This window comes from Gossypium arboreum, chromosome 11 (assembly GCF_025698485.1).
Source record: "Gossypium arboreum isolate Shixiya-1 chromosome 11, ASM2569848v2, whole genome shotgun sequence".
Lineage (NCBI taxonomy): Eukaryota > Viridiplantae > Streptophyta > Magnoliopsida > Malvales > Malvaceae > Gossypium > Gossypium arboreum.
In genome coordinates, this window is record NC_069080.1 from 51,683,707 (window position 1) to 51,705,125 (window position 21,419).

Sequence of the window (21,419 nt, forward strand, 5' to 3'; positions counted from 1 at the left end):
ATAAGCATAAAAATGAAAAAAAAAAAAGAAAGATGAGCTTGGATGCCCTTGTTGCCGTGAGTGTGGAGAAAGAAAGAAGAATTTTTGTTCATCATTTTCATTTCCTTTGGGCTGAAAATTCTAAGGAGGAAGGAAGGAATTCTTGTTTCATGTTGGTTTGGAAGAGGTTTAGGAGGAGGTTTGGCCATACTTGTACCTAGATTAAGGTAAGTTTGATGTTTTGCCATGAGATTCATGTATATTTTAGTTGCTAGCTTGATGTTCTTGTTAGCCCATGGTTCAAATCTTTGTTATGTCATGGGAATGAAATTCGGCCAAAGTGAATATGGTGTTAATGCCATTGCATGCTAAATATCAAGCTTAATAATGATTCATGTGATGGTAGATTGAGGATTCTTAGATTTTCTTTTAGCATTTTGAATGAGATACTAAGTTCTTTGTTTAACCATGACCAAATTGAAACGGTATGGTGTTGTGGTATTCGCCATGTTGTATCCATAAGTATGATTCATGCATGTTGCATGGTAAGTAAGATTTAAGCTTTGGATATGTGTGTATATTTGGATATAAGCCACTTGAGAATTCGGCCATTGCACCTACATGAATATATGTTTGCACATGATGAATTGGTATGACATGTATACTATTTTAAGGTGTCTATTTGCTTGTGATGTTGTTTGGTTATGAAATAAATGAGAGATGTGTATAGAACTACAATATGTAATGCGTTAATTAGGAAAATGTATGCTGTTTTTTTGTGTAGTATTAAGTGTAAAATTAGCCTCCACATAGACATGCATATTCGCCAAAGGAAGTAGATTGGTGTGCATGTATTCGGTTAGAGGCAACCATATTGAAGCCTTATCTTGGCTTAGATTGTTGACCAAATGGGTAATAAGTGAGGATGGTTGCCGAATATACAAACATACATATGCATGTGTAATTGAATTATGAATGTTTAGCAAGAGGGTTAAACTAGTTGATTTATTGATTAAGCTCAAGGAGTTAAAGAAGGAGAATCAAGCAAGGGAAAGACGAAGGTCATCGAGTAGCCGACTTGGACTGTTTTACCCAACACAAGGTAAGTCATTAAGCGTATATTTGGCGTTGATTTAAATGATCAAATTTTGTATGTGTATGAAATCTTGTGGTATTGTTTTTTTGTTGTTGAAGAACATTTGGCATGTATAGGCTATTATATTTTGTCGAATTGTGGGTTGTAAACTTTAAGCCATGTGAAAATGGCCTATGTGGTCGTCGAGTGGGATGCTAGAACCTATAGCCACGAGTCTTAGAAACTCAAATTTTGTTAAGGTGGCCATAATTTGTGTCATGTATGATGGATGATTAAGGCCAAGGAAAAATTCATGAAATTGGCATAGTCTACTGCAGTAACTGTTGCGGACAGCAGCAGTGAGATGAGATTGAAAAATCACTAAAAATAGTAGAAGTAGAATTAAATAGTGAGTAAATTATGGAACTGAACCTTGATGAATCTATTTTTATATGGACGAAACGAAACGACCATATGAGCAGTATACTGGGAAATATTAAAGTTCTCGTGAGACAGGGCCAGAACGATTTCTGGGTCCCCTGTCGCGACTTTGAAAATTTACCATAAATTATCCAGAAAGAATTAGGAGTCATGCCTTATATGTACAGATTCCATTTTGAGTCTAGTTTCATTAAAAACAAACGGAACCAGTATTAAAGCCCTGTACAGAAAGATATTCAAGTTGTAACGCGCGGAGGTCAGAGCAGTCGATCCCTGTAACATGGGTGACTTTAACTAATAAACTGTACCAATTGGCCCAACCAAAAATTCTAAAAATAAATCCATGGATGGGTATATGAGTCTAAATTCAGGGAAAATTTACGAAACCAGTTTCTGAGTTTTGGAACTCGAGATATGATTTTTAAGGCGACGGTGACGCAGTTTTCCAGCCTGTCCAGAAATGCCAAATTGGTCGGTACTTTAAGAGGATTTGTCTCGTTAACCCCTCGTGTCCGACACTGGCGTCGGTCACGAGTTAGGGGTGTTACACCAAGTTTTTCACCTTGGGGTGCCCCCGTATTGTTCGTAAAGAAGAAAGATGGATCGATGAGGTTATGTATCGATTATCGACAATTGAACAAGGTGACTATCAAAAATAAGTATCATTTGCCAAGGATCGATGATTTGTTTGACCAGTTGAGAGGAGCCACCATATTCTCCAAGATAGACTTGAGGTCTGACTATTATCAGCTACGAGTTAAAGACTCAGATGTACCCAAGACAACTATTAGAATGAGGTATGGCCATTATGAATTTCTTGTCATGCCGTTTGGGCTGACGAATGCACTGGCTATGTTTATGGATCTAATGAATAGGATCTTTCAGCCATATTTGGATAAGTTTGTCGTTGTGTTTATTGACGACATTTTGATCTACTCTAAAGATGAGACAGAGCATGCGAAGCACCTGAGAATTGTGTTGCAGACCTTGCAGGAAAGGCAACTGTATGCTAAGTTTAGCAAGAGTGAGTTTTGGCTCCAGGAAGTTGGATTTTTGGGTCATATAGTTTCGGGTGAAGGCATTCGAGTTGATCCAAGTAAGATTTCTGCAATTGTTGAATGGAAATCGCTTAAGAATATAACCGAGGTGAGAAGCTTTTTGGACTTAGCCGGTTACTATTAAAGGTTTGTAAAAGGATTTTCCATGATAGCAACTCCGATGACGAAGCTGCTACGTTAAGTTTGAATGGACAGAGAAGTGTCAGCAAAGTTTTGAGAAGTTAAAGACATTGCTGACTGAAGCTCCTATTTTAGTGCTACCTAAATCGGGAAAAGAGCTTGTGGTCTACAGTGATGCATCCTTAAATGGATTGGGTTGTGTACTTATGCAAGATGGCAAGGTGACAGCCTATGCTTTGTGGCAATTGAAACTTCACGAGAAGAATTATCTAACCCACAACCTAGAGCATACCGCTATTGTTTTTGCCTTGAAAATTTGGAGACATTATTTGTATGGCGAGACTTGCCGTATATTCATGGACCATAAGAGTTTGAAATACTTGATGACTCAGAAAGAATTAAATTTGAGACAGCGGAGATGGTTAGAATTAATTAAAGATTATGATCTGATTATCGACTATCACCCGGGAAAGGCGAATGTGGCCGTCGATGCATTGAGTAGAAAATCCTTGTATGCTTTGAGAGGCATGGATACTTGTTTGACATTGCTTGATGATGGTTCAGCTCTGGCCGAGCTGGAGGCTAGGCCAACATTTCTGCAGGAAATTCATGATGCTCAGCTTAATGATGATGACTTGCAAGCAAAAAGAGCTCAATGTGAGTCTGGTGTTGAGTCAGATTTCTAAGTTAGTCCTGATGGATGCGTAATGTTTAGAGATAGGGTTTGTGTACCCAAAGACAATGAACTTATTCATAATATTTTTCAAGAAACACATAACAGTCATTTGTCTGTTCACTCGTGAAGTACCAAGATGTACAATGATTTAAAGATGATGTACTAGTGGAACGACATGAAAAGAGATGTTTCTGAATTTGTATCGAAATGCTTGGTATGTCAGCAAGTTAAAGCTGAACATTAACTGCCTTCAGGTTTGTTATAGCCTGTAATGGTCCCCCCATGGAAGTGGGACAAAGTTACCATGGACTTCATGACAGGATTACCTTTAACTCCGAAAAAGAAAGATGCCATATGGGTTATAACGGACAAATTGACAAAGTCAACTCATTTCATCCCAGTAAGGATAGATTATTCCCTTGATAGATTGGCCGATTTGTACATTTCTGAGATAGTAAGATTGCACGGAGTACCACTGTCGATTATTTAGGACAAAGACCCAAGGTTCACTTCGAGATTCTGGAAGAAGTTACAAGAAGCCTTGGGTACAAAGTTGAGCTTTAACACAGCTTTTCACCCTCAGACCGATGGCCAGTCTGACTGGATGATTCAGATTCTCGAGGACATGTTGCATTGTTGCATTCTCGAATTTCAGGGTAGTTGGGAAAAATACCTACCATTGGTAGAATTCGCCTACAACAATAGTTTCCAAACAAGTTTGAAGATGGTGCCTTATGAGACCTTGTGTGAGAACCGGTTAAGATATTGGCTCGTGAAGTTATATAGTTGAGAAACAAAGATATGGCTCTATTAAAAGTTTTATGGCATCGACATGGTGTAGAAGAGGCTACATGGGAGCCAAAAGAAACCATGAGAAGTCAATATCCGAATCTATTTTCTAGTAAGACTTTCGAGGACGAAAGTCCCTAAGGGGGGAGAAATGTAACATCTTTAAATAGGGCCTAGTCAGAATGGTGGTTTCGGGACCACAAAATTCGACATCAAAATATTTACTTTATGATTATTATGAGGCCTAGAATATGAGTATATGCATGTGTTAAAGTTTCATGAAGAAATTCTTTGACTAAGGTGTTCAATTGGAAATTAAGGACTAAATTGAATAAGTTGCAAAACTTGAATTCTAGAAGCAATTTGTATGAAACTGCTTTGGGTTATGAATTAGAAGGTCTTGGAGAGTAATTTTCCCAAATTCTAAGTTTTTGGACAAAAATAGGCTTGCATGGATGGAATTTTAAGGAAAGGGCTTAAGGGCATTTTTGTCATTTGATATTTTAATGAAATAAAACGGAAAGAAATGAACCAAAATCAGCCCATTCTCTTCCTTGTCCAGCCAAAACTTCAAGGGTTTCCATAGCTAGGGTTTTCAAGCTTTCCAAGCTCAATAGTAAGTGCTCCTAAGCCCCGTTTTTTATGCTCTTTGTATTTTTAAAATCCGGGTAGCTTGCTCTCTCCATTTCTACCCATATTTCATGCTACGGTTCATGTTTCAAAAATTTACCCATGCATGACTTGCTTGTATTTTGATGGATTATTGAGGAATATGAAAGATGAATGTGTATTAAACATATTTTCCTAGTTGATTTTCATGAAAAACCCTTATAGGGATTATTTTGCAAAAGATGTAAATGTGTGGTAGAAATGAGAAAATAATGGAAAATGTGGGCTACCATAAGAAGGAAAAGTGTTCGACTAGGCTTGGGTAAGATAGAAACTGCATGTGTTACATTATACGAGCCTAGGGACTAAATTGCAAAAATGTGAAAGGTTAGGGGCAAAACAGTCATTTGGACCGGGGTAGATATTAAACTTGAAATGTAAAATGTAGTGTATTAATGAATTAATTTTGTTGTTATAGACCCCGAGGAAAAAATTTCGGAGGTCGATCGAGGTAAACGCACCGAAACACAACTCCGAAAAGAATACCAAGTAAGTCGGATAACTTAAAGTAAACCCCTAATATGCATAATTGAATGATTCATGAATGCATGATGATTGCATTTATTATTAGTATGAAATATCATAGAAATGCATATTTGATGGTAACATGTGAAAAATGTCTCGAATGAGGTTAACGAAGGGAATTCGATGGATAAACCCTCATTGATATGTGTAAAAAGATCCTGCATGTGTTGCAGTAAGGATTTAGCCCGGACGGGTAATCCATGATCTCAAGTATGAAAAGGATCTAGCCTGGACGGGTGTTCCTTGAATGATCAAGCCTCCCGAAGAATATGTGTGCATTATGGATTTAGCCCAGACGAGTAATCCGATTAGGGTCTGAATTTAACCTGGACTGGTGATTCAGATCCGAGCTCATTAAGGGTGTTTGTCGTTATAAGGGATTTAGCCTGGACTGGTAATCCCGACATCACCTTATGAGTTCATGATATGGGGGATTTAGCTTGCACTGATAATCCTGCCATAAGATGTGAGGTTCGTAGGAGTGCATATATGTGAAATGATCGTTCGTAAGAATTGACAGATAATGGGTATTCCATCGAGATTTCCTAGAAACTCAACAGGATTAATATGATGTATGTCAATAAGATGATGAATGATGAGCTCATCTATATAAATTACATGATGCTTTGTTATGTAACTAACTCATTGATTGAGTGCATGTGATAGGGAATCGTTTCATAATTGACGATTTCATGATTTAAATATGGATGTATGCTAATTACTCGGTAAGTTTACATTCTGATTATTCGAGCTTACTAAGCATGTAAATGCTTAGCCCCCTCTCATAGAGCTCGAGGACTCGAAAGGATTGGAAGACGATTGGAGAGTCAACACACTATCAACTAGACAATCTTTGGTATAAAGACTTTGTTTGTTTTGTTCAATGGCATGTATAGTAATTTTGAGTATTTTGTTATATGTGTCATTTGATTTTCCAAAATGAAGGCACGTAAAAATATGTTTATTTCTTTGTATATGGCCACAAAAATTAGCTTAATTGAAGTAGGCTATGACCTATGAATTAATGCATGGTTTTAGTTACAAGTGATTGGTCGTTACCAATTGGCAATGAGTCACATTAATGAGCCAATGTCGGATGAATTAAAGTGACATGGGAACCCATAAATATTAAATGGAAAATAACCTATCATGTATGAAACCAATGATATGCGGTTTCCATACGTCTAGTTTAATCAAGATTATTTACAAGTGTATAATTGTGTTTTACTTTGAATTTGGTAACCACTAAGTACAAGTAGTAGAAAGGGGTGACTAAAGGCTTGGAAAATAGCCTATTAGAGTTCACATGGTTAGACACACGGGCGTGTGTCTAGGCTGTGTGTGACACACAGTTCCCTCCCATGGGCGTGTGCTATGGCCGTGTGTCCTTTGCACTTAAAAATTTAGCTCACAGTTGTACACTGGTAGGCCACACGGGCACGCACCATGGCCGTATTAAAAAGACAGTGTTGTCCACGGGCAGGCAATACGGGTGTGTGCCATGGCTGTGTTGATAAGTGAATGTTGCCCACGGCTGAAGGGCATGGGCGTGCCCCAAGTCACACGGCCGTGTGAGTCCACACAGCCCACCTACATAGGCGTGTGACACTTTCTAATAAAGAAAAATTTCCAAAGGAGCCCAAGGTTTATCGAACGTACCCGAATTTGTGCCGTACTGCCTCTAGGTATGTTATAGGCCTCAAAGGGCTATATAAGGGATGAGTTGTTCATGGATGAAAAGCTTAAAATTTGAGTAAAACTTGGTGACCCAATTTGGTACGTTTCAAAATGTAAAATCTGGTAATGCCTCGAACCCTATCCCTGCGTCGGGTAGGGTGAGTGGTGTTACGTATACGACATTAATCATTGAGTATTTGAATTAACATATTATTAAGCCACTTAGGAAATTATGCTTAAATCACCAAATATCACATACACGTTCTTATAATTTAATAAGCCATAATACACATAAATAAAAAATTACTTACATATGCAACTAGGGTTAAGGTGAATTTTGAATTTGCATGCTATGCACTCGAATATAAAAGCGAAACATCCATTCGGCATTAACCAAGTACTACCATATACTTCTTTTAATATATTAATCATAAAAGACTATACGTATTTACTCTAGGTCATTAAAACATGCTCAATTAACCTTAGTAAATTTAATCATTCTATGAATACACATGCCATCCAAAAGTACACTAATTATCTATGCCAATCAATATGTTTGAGATTACATACTCAAAATCCAAGTAACTCTTAACATTCAGTCAACTTAAGCTTTGGTTTACTCATTGACATTGAAGACTCAACTTTAATAGCATAATCATGATAACCAAGTCTAAACATGAAACCATAATCTAATATGTTTGACTGAAAATACTTATCATGTAACACCCAAAACCCAGCCCAGACGTTACGGCCGAATCCGACGTGCCACATTGGAGTTAAAATCCATGTTTCATTTTAGTGTTTTAAAAACTGACTTTTGTTAAGCTAACAAAGTGAATGGAAGCTGGGCACCAGGTAGGAATCCGTAACGGAGGAGGTGAGCAATGAAGGCTGCTTAAGTACCAAGCTCTTCGAATGGATCCAATCCTAGATATGCCCACAATGTAACACCCCGAATTTGGGCCTAGAAGTATTGAGCCTTGAGTGTGGGTCCGTAAGGAGGTTTTATATAGGTATTTAATTGTGTAATGAAATGACACAATTAAATGTCCGCTTTGGTGGTTAATGGCCCTGAGAAGTGTTAGAGAAATCTTGGGTTCAAACTTGGGCTTTAGCAAAAATTTTGGTATTAAGTGAAAAAAACGGATGCTTGGATGAGGGTTTTAAATTATTGTGGTAAATAAATGACACAATGAAGCTTGTAGTCTAGTGGTTGTGGCGTCATTAAGGTTGTATGGGAGCTGGGTTCAAGCCTTGGCTCTTGCAATTTATTTTGTTTTTTTAAAGGAACACGGACTTTGGCCTTTAGACCTTATAATTAATTGGGGATAAAATATGACACTAAAAGCCTTGTGGCTTAGTGGCAAGTAGCGTGAAGCATCGAGGGAGGCATGGGTTGAATCCCATGGCAAGCAAAAGCATTTATTTTGCTAAAAGGGGCGGCAAGAGTTGGTGTTGAATTTAAACTCGATGTTGGAGGATCCCACATCGGGAAGCTAACATAAGAGTGGATACAAAGTCGGCTTTAAATAGAGGGAACCATAAGGAGAGTAAATGCACCTTTCTTGGTGATCCTTTCATTTGTATGGCGTGCTCGTTTGGGTTGGGCGTCGGCTAAGAGTGCTCGGGCGTGGATTAACTCCAGTCTCCTATCGGTGTGTATTTCTTACTACTCTAGTCTGTAGGATGGCTACTTTGGGCATGATGGCGAAAGGGGCCATATGGGCCCAATGGGCCTACGGCCCAATTGGATAAGTTGTTTGATTGTGTAGTAAATATTGGATTAGGCAAGGTGAATCGCATATCTGTGGCTAGGTTTGGGCTAAAAGGGCCACACGCAGCGTGTGGGCCCATTTGGTAGAGAATGGGCTTTAGAGCCATTAGTATTGTTATCTATGTTTAGAATACTTTAGTTTACTAAAATTACCGAAATACCCTTAGTTTGTAAAAATCTTTGAAATACCCTCGATTTGTAAAATTCTTGAAATACCTTCGACTTGTAAAATTACCAAAGTACCCCGATTTACGTAATTATCATTTTACCCCGATTTACATAATTACCGTTTTACCTCGATTTACAAAATTACCGTTTTACCCTCGATTCTGTAATTCTTTGTTTTACCTCGATTTATAAAATTACCGTTTTACCCTTGATTTCTGAAATTCTTGTTTTACCTCGATTTACAAAATTATCGTTTCTGAGTCGATTTATAGAATTACTATTTTACCCTTGATTTACTGAATTACTATTTTACCTCGATTTACAAAATTACGTAAATACCCTCAATTTGTAAAATTACCAAAATACCCTAGTTTGTAAAATTACCAAAATACCACTGGTTTGTGAAATTACCGAAATACCCTCAATTTGTAAAATACCAAAATACCCCTGATTTACAAAGTTACAAAAATACCCTTGACTTTCTAAAAATTATAGAAATACCATTGGTTTACAAAATTCTTTGAAATACCCTTGGTTTGTAGATTTACCAAAACACCCTTGTAGGATGAAATGACTAAAATACCCCTATTAGGTAAAAAGACCGTAAAGCCCTCAGTAGGGTAAAGTGACCGTAAAGCCCCTGTAAGGTAAAGTGACCGTAATACCCCTGTATGGTAAAATGACGAATATGCCCTTATGTTTCATATGGTGATGTGCTTAGGATTTACATATATTGATATTGGGTTAGTTAAGTTTGAGTGGCATGTGGTGGTTATCGAGGCGATTGATTTTGGAAACGTTTCAACTTCAACCCATAACAGTGTGTACTAACCTCTAAATAGCTTAGATTAATATTTCTTTGAAAAGCCAAAAGCTTCATATTTTAGTGATTCAGAATTAATATTTAGATCTATTTTCTACGCACGTTTAAGTTGGATTCACAATGGATATGGGGTAGGAAGGTATTTGGAACGTTCTTGAATAAGTAGATCTCTTGGTAAGTATTCGAACCTTCTTTCCATTTGTATCTTGTGGTTTAAGAAAAGCTGAAAACCCCTCTATCGACTAAGGCTAAAAGGGTTTTTGGTGTTATTTGGTTTGTTGGTACTAGTGAGGATTAAAGGCTACCGATCGAGGAGTGTGTGAAAAGCTTGGATCATCAGAATGACTAAATCTAGTCATCAACTTCGGCAAAGGTATGAACCCAAGGGTCATTGTGGATGGTGGCCGAATGTGTAAGTGATGATAATAGGTAGTTTTCGATTTGGTTTAATATTAACATGGTCTAATCTATAAGTGGTTGATTATAGGAGAAATTGCATAGGAGATCTCGTAAAGGAATATCGCAAATCAGGTGTGTAACGAACCCTTTTTCATAGCTTAAAGTGATAAATGCCGAAAAGCTGAAATGCCGAAATTCTGGCATTTCGAAGACTTGTGAGCAAGCGAACGCTCACTAGTTAGTTAGAATCAATAAGATGATGATTGGGAGCAATGGAAATAGTAAGGACGTGATTTCGGCGTTCACAGGTAGGTTGGGCCTCGAGGGGCTGAATTAGGGCCCAATAGGCTTTCGGGCCCATTTGGGTAAATTTGGTAGAAAATGGGAAATCTGTTAAATTGCATGTTAAGACTGTTAAATACTATTATGGACATAGGCTAAATGGGCCTAGATGACAAAATCAGCTGAGTAGGGCCCATCAGGGGTTTTTTGGCCCAATAACTCGTTTTCGCTAAAAGTGGGCCAGAATCACTGTATGCACCCATGAATTGTTTGTAACCGTTAATAAACATAGAAACCCTAATTTTTGGTAAAATTACAAGATTACCCTTATAATATGAAAATGACCATTTTGCCCCTAGGTAGAAATAACCATTATACCCCTAGGGTTTATATATGAACTTAATGCATGGGATTTTGATAAACATGATATGTATGATATGCACATGACATGTATGATATGCACATGATATGTATGATATGCACACGAGATGTTCATAAATGCATTGGGTTGGGTTTTTTATATGAATGGAGGAAGTGAAAAAGGGCTTATGCCCCAGTTATTAAAGGTCTTATGCCCCAGTTATCAAAAGGGCTTATGCCCTAGTTATCAAAAGGGCTTACACCCCAGTTATTAAAGGGCTTATGCCCCAGTTATAAAAAGGGCTTTTGCCCCAGTTATTAAAAGAGGCTAGGCCTCCAGTTATATGATAAAGCAGCTATGCTACCAGTGGAGAGTTATGGCGGGGTGGGTCGAGTAAATCCCCACATGGTGTGTTGGTTGGTACGGGTGGAGAGTAGCGGATGGTGGGTTGAGTAGTCTCCCCAAATGGGTTGCATTCTTTCATTGACATTATATGTGATATTGAAATGGGCCTATGGGCCATACTGTTTCTGATAAAGGCTTGCCCAAGAATATGAAATTTGAAAAGGCTTGCCCAGTGTTATGAAATATGAAATATGAAAAGGGCTATGGCCCAAGACATGTTTGAGATTGGATTTGGGCTTAGACCCAACAGTTGTTATTGTTTTGGGCTCTGAAAGGGCTTGTTGCACTGTGAGTTTCCAAACTCACCCCTTTCCTTAACCTTGCAGGTGAGCCTTGATGTGGGGACTTGGGCGGAGGGATTGAGTGGCCACGGTGATTGTCTTTGGACTTTTAAATAAGCGTAGGTTTTCTTTAAATTTCCTTTAAATATTATTTATTTTGGGTTGTAATAAGGCCATTTTAACTTTCCTTTTATTTCTTTTGGGGTTATTTTATTTTAATAACTTCAAACCGGTTGATAATTGTTCAAATGGGCTAGACTTAGGGCGTGTTTTCAAAGCGACACTTGTTTTCAAAATATCTCAACACCACGATTAATCGATTTATCAAAGACGTCCACTTAAACAAATTTAAACTCGATATAACAAAGTGTGGCTATGGTTGTGGGCATGTCTAGGATTGGATCCAATCAAAGAGCTTGGTACTTAAGCGACCTTCATGGCTCACTCCTCTGTCTCGGATACCTACCGGTGCCCGACTTCCATACACTTTCTTAACTCAACAAAATATATGGTTTTAAAACACTAAAACGGAACGTGGGTTTTCAACTCCAATGTGGCACGTCAGATTCGGCCATAACGTCTGGGCCGGGTTTGGGGTGTTACACACAACCATTGCCACACTTCGTTATATCAATTTGAAATTTATTTAAGTGGATATATTTGAGAAATCGGATAATTGTAACGTTGTTTTGTTTGGAAAACAAGTGTCGTTTTGAAAACGCGTCCTAAGTCTAGCCCATTTATTATCAACCAGTTTAAAGTTATTAAAAATAAAATAATCCCAGAAAAGAAAGAAAATAAAGTCAAAATGGCCTTAATACAACCCAGAAAATAAATAATAAATAAAGCAACCTTAATGAAACCAAACACTTATTCAAAAGCTCAAAGGCGATCACAGTGGCCACTTTGAATCTCCTCCGGCTCCAATCCCCAAATCAAGGCTCACCTGGAAGGTTAAGGAAAGGGGGTGAGTTTGGAAACTCAATGTGTTACAAGCCCCTTTCAGAGCCCAAAGCAATATCAGCCTGCTAGGCCCAAGCCCAAATCCAATCTCAACATATACTGGGTCGAAGCCTTTTCATATTTCATATTTCATAACACCGGGTCAAGCCTTTATCAGAAACGGTATGGCTCAGAGGCCCATTTCATTATCACGAGTAATGTTAATGAAAGAATGAATGCAAGCCCAATTGGGGAGACTACTCGACCCACCATCCACTACTCTCCACCCGCATCAACCAACACACCATGGGGAATGACTCAACCCACCCAACCAACACACCACCGGCAAAGATAGTCATTATTATATAACTGAGGCCTAGCCTCTTTAATAATCGGGGCAAAAGCCCTTTCGTAAACCAGGGCATAAGCCCTTTTCAATAAACTGGGGCATAAGCCCTTTTCAATAAACTGGGGCATAAGCCCTTTTGCACTTCCACCATCCATATAAAAACCCAACCAAATGCATTTATGAAGACATCATGTGCATATCATACATATCATGTGCGTATCGTACATATCATGTGCATATCATACATATCATGTGCATGTCATATCAATATTGTATATCAAAATCCCATGTGTCAAGTTCATAATTAAACCCTAGGGGTATAATGGTCATTTTTACCTAGGGGCAAAATAGTCATTTTCATACTATAAGGGTAATTTCATAATTTTACCAACTATTAGAGTTTTCCATGTTCATTAAGAGTTACTAACAATTCATATGTTCTAAACAGCGATTCTGGCCCATTTTTAGCGCAACCGAGTTATTGGGCCAAAAACCCCTAATGGGCCCTACTTAGCCGATTTGTCATCTACACCCATTTAGCCTATATTCCATAATGTTGTTACCAGCCTTAATGCACAATTTAACAGGTTTTCATTTTCTACCTATTTTACCCAAATGGGCCCGAAAGCCCATTGGGCCCAACTTCAGCCCCTCGAGGCCCAACTTACTGTCATGCCAAAAATCGTGCTCTTACTTGTTCCAACGATCCCGATCATCAACTTAGCAAATCTAACTAACCAATGAGCGTTCGCTTGCTCACAAGTCCGCGAAATGCCAGAATTTCGGCATTTCGGCTTTTCGGCATTTATCGTTTTAAGCTATGAAAAAGGGTTCGTTACACACCTGTTTTGCGATATTCCTCGACGAGATCTCCTACAGGATTTCTCCTATAATCAACTGTTAATAGATTAGCTCAAAATAATTGAACCAAATCGAGAACCATCTAATATCAACACTTACACATTCGGCCACCCTCCATAATGGCCTTAGGAACCTTACCTTTTGCCGAAATTGATGACTAGCTCTAGCCACTCTGATGATCCAAACTAATCCAAGTCGACCCTACGCCTTGCTGCTCCTCTACTAAAGAAACCATAAAAAGATTAAAGAAAAACCAAATAGAGCCTATACCCACATTCGGCCATCTCCTAAACTATAGGGGTTTCAGCATTTGTGAACAGTTACTATAGAAATCGTTTAGAGTTCGAGCACTTACCACAGTCTCTCTTCTTGAATCCATCTATGCCTTAGAAGATAAAAGGATTGACCACTAAAAACTGTAAAGGAAAAAAGGGTTGCTGGTGAACAAAGAATCGGCACCACCTAGCTTCACAGATTTCGGTTTTTGCGGTATTTCGGCAGAAGTGGAGGTAAGGGAAAGAAACAGTAGATGAATGGAGGGAAGTAGTGGGCTGGTTTGGAAGAAGGAAAAGGAAGAAAAGATGAGAGGAGAGATGGTAGATTTGGCTAAAAAAGAAAAAGGAGAGAAAAGACCAAACCAAATGAAGAAAACGGCACAACCTAGACCCTAATGCTGAAAATCCCTAACTCAAACCCCTCTGCCGAAATCCCCTCTTTAATATAAGCTCTATCCTCCACCCAAATCCCTAAAATCTCTCCCCTTATCCCTTCTCAATTAATGCATTTGACTGTTTCAAACTCTCTCCCACAGAGTTCCATTCGGCTTTAAACTCTTGCATGCACAAAGCATAAAAATTAGCATCATAATTGCCATCACAGGGAATCGATCCCAGGTCTTCCCCCAACCACTTACACGCCACCCTTATAGCTCCCTAGTGGCGTCACTTAGCCACCTTACCAAAGGCTCATTTGTGTTATATTTTACCCACAAATTTTAATAAGACCACCTATCCAAGACCCCTAACTTCTTAAGTCCAAAATTCCAAAAATTCCACCGGGTTTTGGCCACCACATGGGCCTTCCATAAGTCCATTTATGCACTCCAATTATGAATTTCACAACCACATACCAAATTTTAAAAACTTTACCAAAATATCGAGAATCGCAAAAAACCCGAAAATCAGGATGTTACAACTCTACCCTCCTTAAAGAAATTTCGGCCTCGAAATTTACCTGATCCAAAACGTTGAAGGTACTGCTGACGCATCGCCTCTTCGGTCTCCCAAGTAGCTTTTTCCTTGCCATGGTTCCTCCAAAGTACCTTCACTAATGGGACTGACTTCCTTCTCAACACCTTCACGTCGCGATCAAGTATTTGCACAGGTTCTTCTTTGGAAGTCAAATCCGACTGTACTTCGATTTCTGCAACTGGCACGATATGAGTTGGGTCCGAATGATATCGCCTTAGCATGGACACATGAAAACGTCGTGAATACGATCCAGTTCTAGAGGTAACTCTAGTTGATAAGCCACCGGCCCTATCCGCTTAATAATTCGATAAGGCCCAATAAACCGTTGGCTCACCTTCTTACCAAATCTCAATATCTTCTTCCAAGGCGAAACATTCAAAAAGACCATGTCCCTTACAGCATATTCAATATCCTTACGTTTTAGATCAGCATAAGACTTTTGTCGATCCGCTGCCTTCTTTAACCGATTCCTGATCACCTTAATCTAGTCTTCAGTATCTGTTACCAACTCTGGCCCAAGTACTTACCTTTCCCCCAATTCTGCCCAACAAGTAGGCGAACGACACCTTAGCCCATATAGTTCCTCGTAAGGAGCCATCTGAATACTTGATTAGTAACTGTTGTTATACGGAAACTCCGCCAATGGGAAATAGTCCTCCTAGCTACCCCTAAACTCAATAACACAACCTCTTAACATGTCTTCTAGAATCTGAATGACCCTCTTTGACTGCCCATCCGACTGAGGGCGAAAAGCCGTACTGAAATCCAATCATATTCCCAACGCCTCATGCAACTTCTACCAAAACCGAGATGTAAACCTTGGGTCTCGGTCAGAAATTATCGATATTGGCACCCCATGCAACCGTATTATCTCCACCACATACAACTTGGCTAGCTTCTGAAGTGAGTAATCGGTTCAGACAGGTATGAAATGGGCAGATTTCGTGAGCCTATCCACAATTACCCAAACCGATTCCTTCTTAGAAGGTGTCAATGGCAACCCACTCACAAAATCCATAGTTACCCTTTCCCACTTCCAAAGTGGTATCTTTACCGGCTGTAACAATCTTGAAGGCAGTTGATGCTCGGCCTTCGCTTGTTAACATGTCAAACATCTCCCCACAAATTCGGTCACTTCTCATTTAAGCCCAGGCCACCAATATAGTTCTCGTAAGTCTCGATACAACTTACTCCCTCCTGGATGCATAGCACAAGGTCCATTATGTGCCTCTTTCAAAATCATCAATCTCAAGTCGGAGTCCTTCGGCATACAAATTCTTCCTCGAAAACAAACAACTCCCTCGCTATTTAACCCAAAGTCTGGATTCTCCCCCTTCTCCACTTGTTGTGTAACACCCCGAGCCCGAGACCATCGCCGGTGTCGGACGCGAGGGGTTGACGAGCTAAATCCTCTTAAAGTACCGACCAATTTGGCATTTCCAGACAGGCTGGAAAACTGCATCACTGTCGGCTTAAAAATCATATCTCGAGTTTCAAAACTTGGAAACTGATTCCGTAAATTTTCCCTGAATTTAGACTCATATATCCTTCCATGGATTTATTTCTAGAATTTTTGGTCTGGCCAATTGGTACATTTTATTAGTTAAAGTCACCCATGTTACAGGGATCGACTGCTCTGACCTTCGCGCGTTACAACTTGAATATCTCTCTGTACAGGGCTTTAATACTGGTCCCGTTTGTTTCTAATGAAACTAGACTCAAAATGGAATCTGTACATATAAGGCATGACTTCTAATTATTTCTGGATAATTTATACAAAATTTTTAAAGTCGCGACAAGGGACCCAGAAACCGTTCTGGCCCTGTCTCACAATAACTTTAATATCTCTTAACAAGTAACTCGTATGACCGTTTCGTTTCTTCCATATGAAAGTAGACTCATCAAGGTTAATTTACATAATTTATTCACTATTTAATACTATTCCTACAAATTTTGGTGATTTTTCAAAACCACACCACTGCTGCTGCCAACATCTGTTTTCAAGGTAACCTTTACCTATTTCATGATTTCCACGATTCAATAGGCCCTTTTTGCATACATAGCACAAGTGTGATCATGATTAACCATTCCAATGGCTAATCTTTTCAAAACCATTCCATACCCCATAATGATCATCATACAAACGATTATAGAATCATACTAACAACGTATCTAAGCCATTTTCGCATGGCTATCCAAGCTTACATAAAACCGAAAGGTACATGACCTTCTACAATAGGGTAGTCCTATACATGCCATTTCAAAGATCAACCAAAATTATACCCAAAATGGAGGCTTTGATAGTGTAGATGACTTCGACTTTAATGATCCCGAATCCAATCGCTAACGAGCAAAATCTATAAAACAGAGAGCCAAAGCAACGGGGTAAGCATTTTTATGCTTAGTAAGTCTCAAGCAATAAAATCAGGTTTAACTAAGGCATTACATTCATATAGCCAAATGAATCATTTCATTAATACACATTCACATAATCATACTTACTTCACACTTCATCATTGTATACTTTCACAAGATATCAACCAATTCAATAGCTGAAAATTCGTTAGTCGATTGAACGAATGTTACTCAAACATATCGACTTTTCCAATGCACATATAAACATACCTTTTCCTTTGGGCTTTTCGAGCATACTAATTAAATTTATTACAGCAACCAATGCTCACCTTCAGCCCAAGCTTCTTCGGAATACAACCGGATATAACCACATGCACGAATGCCTTGGTCTTAGCCGGATAGAACGACTTGCACAAATGCCTTTGGTATTAGCCGGATTTAACAACTTGCACGAATGCCTTGGTCTTAGCCGGATGTGGTCACTAGCACAATGGCCTTCGGGTCTTAACCCGGATATAATTACTAGCATAAATGTCTTCGGGACTTAGCCCGGATATCATTCAATTGCTCATGCACACACATACATCAATAATCATTACACATCCATGTTTCATTTTCGTTACTAAGGCTCAAACACAAACATATCACTTGCATAATCGCCTTGGGACTTAGCCGGTATCATTCAAATACTCATACACACATAAATCAATAATCATTACACATCCATATTTCATTTCACATAATTCGAGTAGGGTCATTTCTTGAGGACTTACCTCGGATGTTGTCGAACGGCTTCGACGGCTAATCGATCACTTTTTCCTTCCCCTTATCCAATTGTGGCCCTCTAAGCTCTTGAGCTAATTCAAACAAATTCAATTCATTAAAGTCTCGCTTGCTAGCCTTGGCGAATACACATATCATTGACTCAACATCACATAACTAAGCACTTTAGTCAATTTTCTTTAATTACGCACACATTCGGCCTTAGCTCACAACAAGGTAGCCGATTACCTAAGTCAAGAATAGGCATCATTAAGCTTGCCTCTAACCGAATGCATGCACAATAATTCCCCCCATGTTGCCGATTATACTTAGTCATACTTGCACAAAATCAACAATAAATTGCAAGATTTTCACATCATATGTGTACTAGGCCGATTGTACATGCAAATTTCACAACATTCTTCAACAAATTTCTCCTTTAAACAACATATTTATCACTTTCTTCATAATCAAAATATCATGTGCAATCATAAATACACATATAGGTGCAAGGTCAATTTCAAGGTGTCCATAGCCATCCAAAACACAAATTTTACTAACATGCAAGAAGCATGAACCATGCTCATGAATGCATCATGGCCGAATACATCACAATCATGCCCTTTCAACTTCAATCATGGTTAAACAAAAAGAAAACTCAATGTCTTACTCAAGATGGCTACAAAGAAATTTCAAGAGTAGAAAATCCATCATTGCATGCATCATTAGCAAGCTTCACATTTAGCATGCAATGGCTTTAACACAATAACAACTTTGGCCAAATACCATTCCCATGGCATAACAAGGATTTGAACCATGGCTAACATGAACATCAAGTTAGCAACTAAAACATGCATGAAACTCATAACACAACCTCATACATACCTTACTCTTGATGCAAGTTTAGCCAAATTTCCTTCTAGATCTCTTCTAAACAAAGAAAATGAAGCAAAAATCTCTTCTTCCTCTTAGTATTTTCGGCCAAAAGGAGAGAACAAGGATGAACAAAATTTTTTGTTTTCTTTCTTAGTTACACGGCAATGGGGGCATCCATGCTCATCTTTTTTTTGTTCATTTCTTTAATGCTAATTCTTATTTTATTTCTTTATACATAACTCACTAACCAAACATGTTGGAAACATGTTTCCCTGCCCATCAACACCTACCTTGGCCGGCCACTATGCTTCTTTTGGGGAAATTTGACATGCAAATCCCTTATTTTTGCATGCATGATCAACTAGTCATCCCACATCTTCCCATCATACTTTCAAAGTTTACTACTAGGCCCTTTCTAGTGAAATTCACATTTATAACACTAAATCAAATCATCAAAATGTCACACACAATTTAACACATATCATAGGCATCAAAATAAATTTTAAATTATTTTTATGCCTCGGTTTTGTGGTCCCGAAACCACATTCCGACTAGGGTCAATTTTGGGTGTCACAACTCTCCCCACTTAAGAAATTTTCGTCCCCGAAAATCTTACCGGTAAATAGGGTTGGGTATCGCTCTTTCATAGAGTTTTCGGTTTCCTAAGTAGCTTCTTCTATCCCGTGTTTGAGCCATAACACTTTCACTAGCGGAACCGCTTGTTTATAACTCTTTCACTTCACGTGATAGGATACGAGTCGGTTCTTCCTCATAACTCATATTGGCTTGAATTTCAACCTCCGATGGACTAATCACGTGTGATGGATCAGATCTATAGCGTCGAAGCATCGAAACATGAAAGACATCGTGAATCTTTTCGAGTTCGGGGGCAAAATCGACGATATGCCTTGGACCGACTCGCTCGGATATCTCATATGGTCCAATGAACCTCGGGCTCAACTTGCCCTTACTACGAATCGAGTATCTTTTTCCAAGGCGAAACCTTGAGAAACACTTTATCTCCCACGATACTCGATGTCCTTACGCTTCAGATCCGCGTCACGACTTCGGCGATCGGAGGCTATCTTCGACTTTCACGGATTACTTTCACTTTCTCATTCAGCATCTCTAATCAAATCCACCCCGAAAATTTTGCTTTCACCGAGCTCAGTCCAAAACAATGGTGTACGGCATTTACGACCGTACAAAGCCTCGTAAGGTGCCATCCTAATACTTGATTGAAAACTATTGTTATAAGCGAATTCAATCAAAGGCAAATACCGTTCCCATGAACCACTGAACTCGAGGATGCAACATCTCAACATATCCTCAAGTATCTGAATTATCCGCTCGGATTGACCATCGGTTTGGGGGTGAAAGGCGGTCTTTGAAATGCAACTTGGTACCCAAAGCTTCTTGCAACTTCTTCCAAAATCGCGAGGTAAATCTCGGATCTCTATCCGACACGATAGAAATAGGCACCCCGTGTAATCTCACAATCTGAGAAACGTACAATTCGGCTAATTTGTCCATTGAAAAATCCGTACGTACGGGGACAAAGTGAGCCGACTTAGTCAATCTATCTACAACGACCCAAATTGCATCCTTCTTACTCACTGACAATGGCAGTCCGGATACGAAGTCCATTGTAACTCGATCCCATTTCCACTCGGGTATCATGATCGGCTGAAGTAATCCTGAAGGCACTTGATGTTCCGCTTTCACTTGTTGACATATTAAACACCTCGAAACAAAGTCGGAGATGTCTCGTTTCATACCATGCCACCAAAACCGATGTTTCAAATCGTTGTACATCTTCGTACTCCCCGGGTGGATTGCCATTTGGCTACAATGGGCTTCGTTCAGAATTATCGAAATAAGTTCCGAATTCTTTGGAACACACAGACGACTTCTGAACCTCAAACAATCGTCATCATCGATCTGAAACTCCGATTCCTTGTTCGGAACACACTCGACCCGTTTTGCAACCAACTCATCGTCGACCTTCTGAGCCTCACAAATTTGATGTATCAATAATGGTTTGGCTTTCAATTCAGCTACTAACACGTTGTCGGATCGAGCGGACAAGTGCACATTCATCGTCAGAAGCGAATAATGATTTACGACTCAAGGCATCCGCAACCACATTCGCCTTTCCGGGTGATAGTCAATGACCAGCTCATAATCCTTTAACAGCTCGAGCCAACGTCTTTGTCGCAGATTTAAGTCTCTTTGGGTCATCAAATATTTGAGACTTTTGTGATCCGAGTACACATGGCACCTCACACCAAATAAGTAATGTCGCCAAATCTTTAAGGCGAATACGATGGCGACCAATTCGAGATCATGGGTCGGATAATTTTTCTCATGTGGCTTTAATTGCCTCGACGACAGGCCACAACTCGACCTTCTTGCATCAATACACAACCTAACCCAAGTAGGGAGGCGTCACTATAGATGACAAACTCTTTGCGATTCGGGTTGCACTAGAATTGGGGCTTCAGTTAAATAAGTTTTCGATT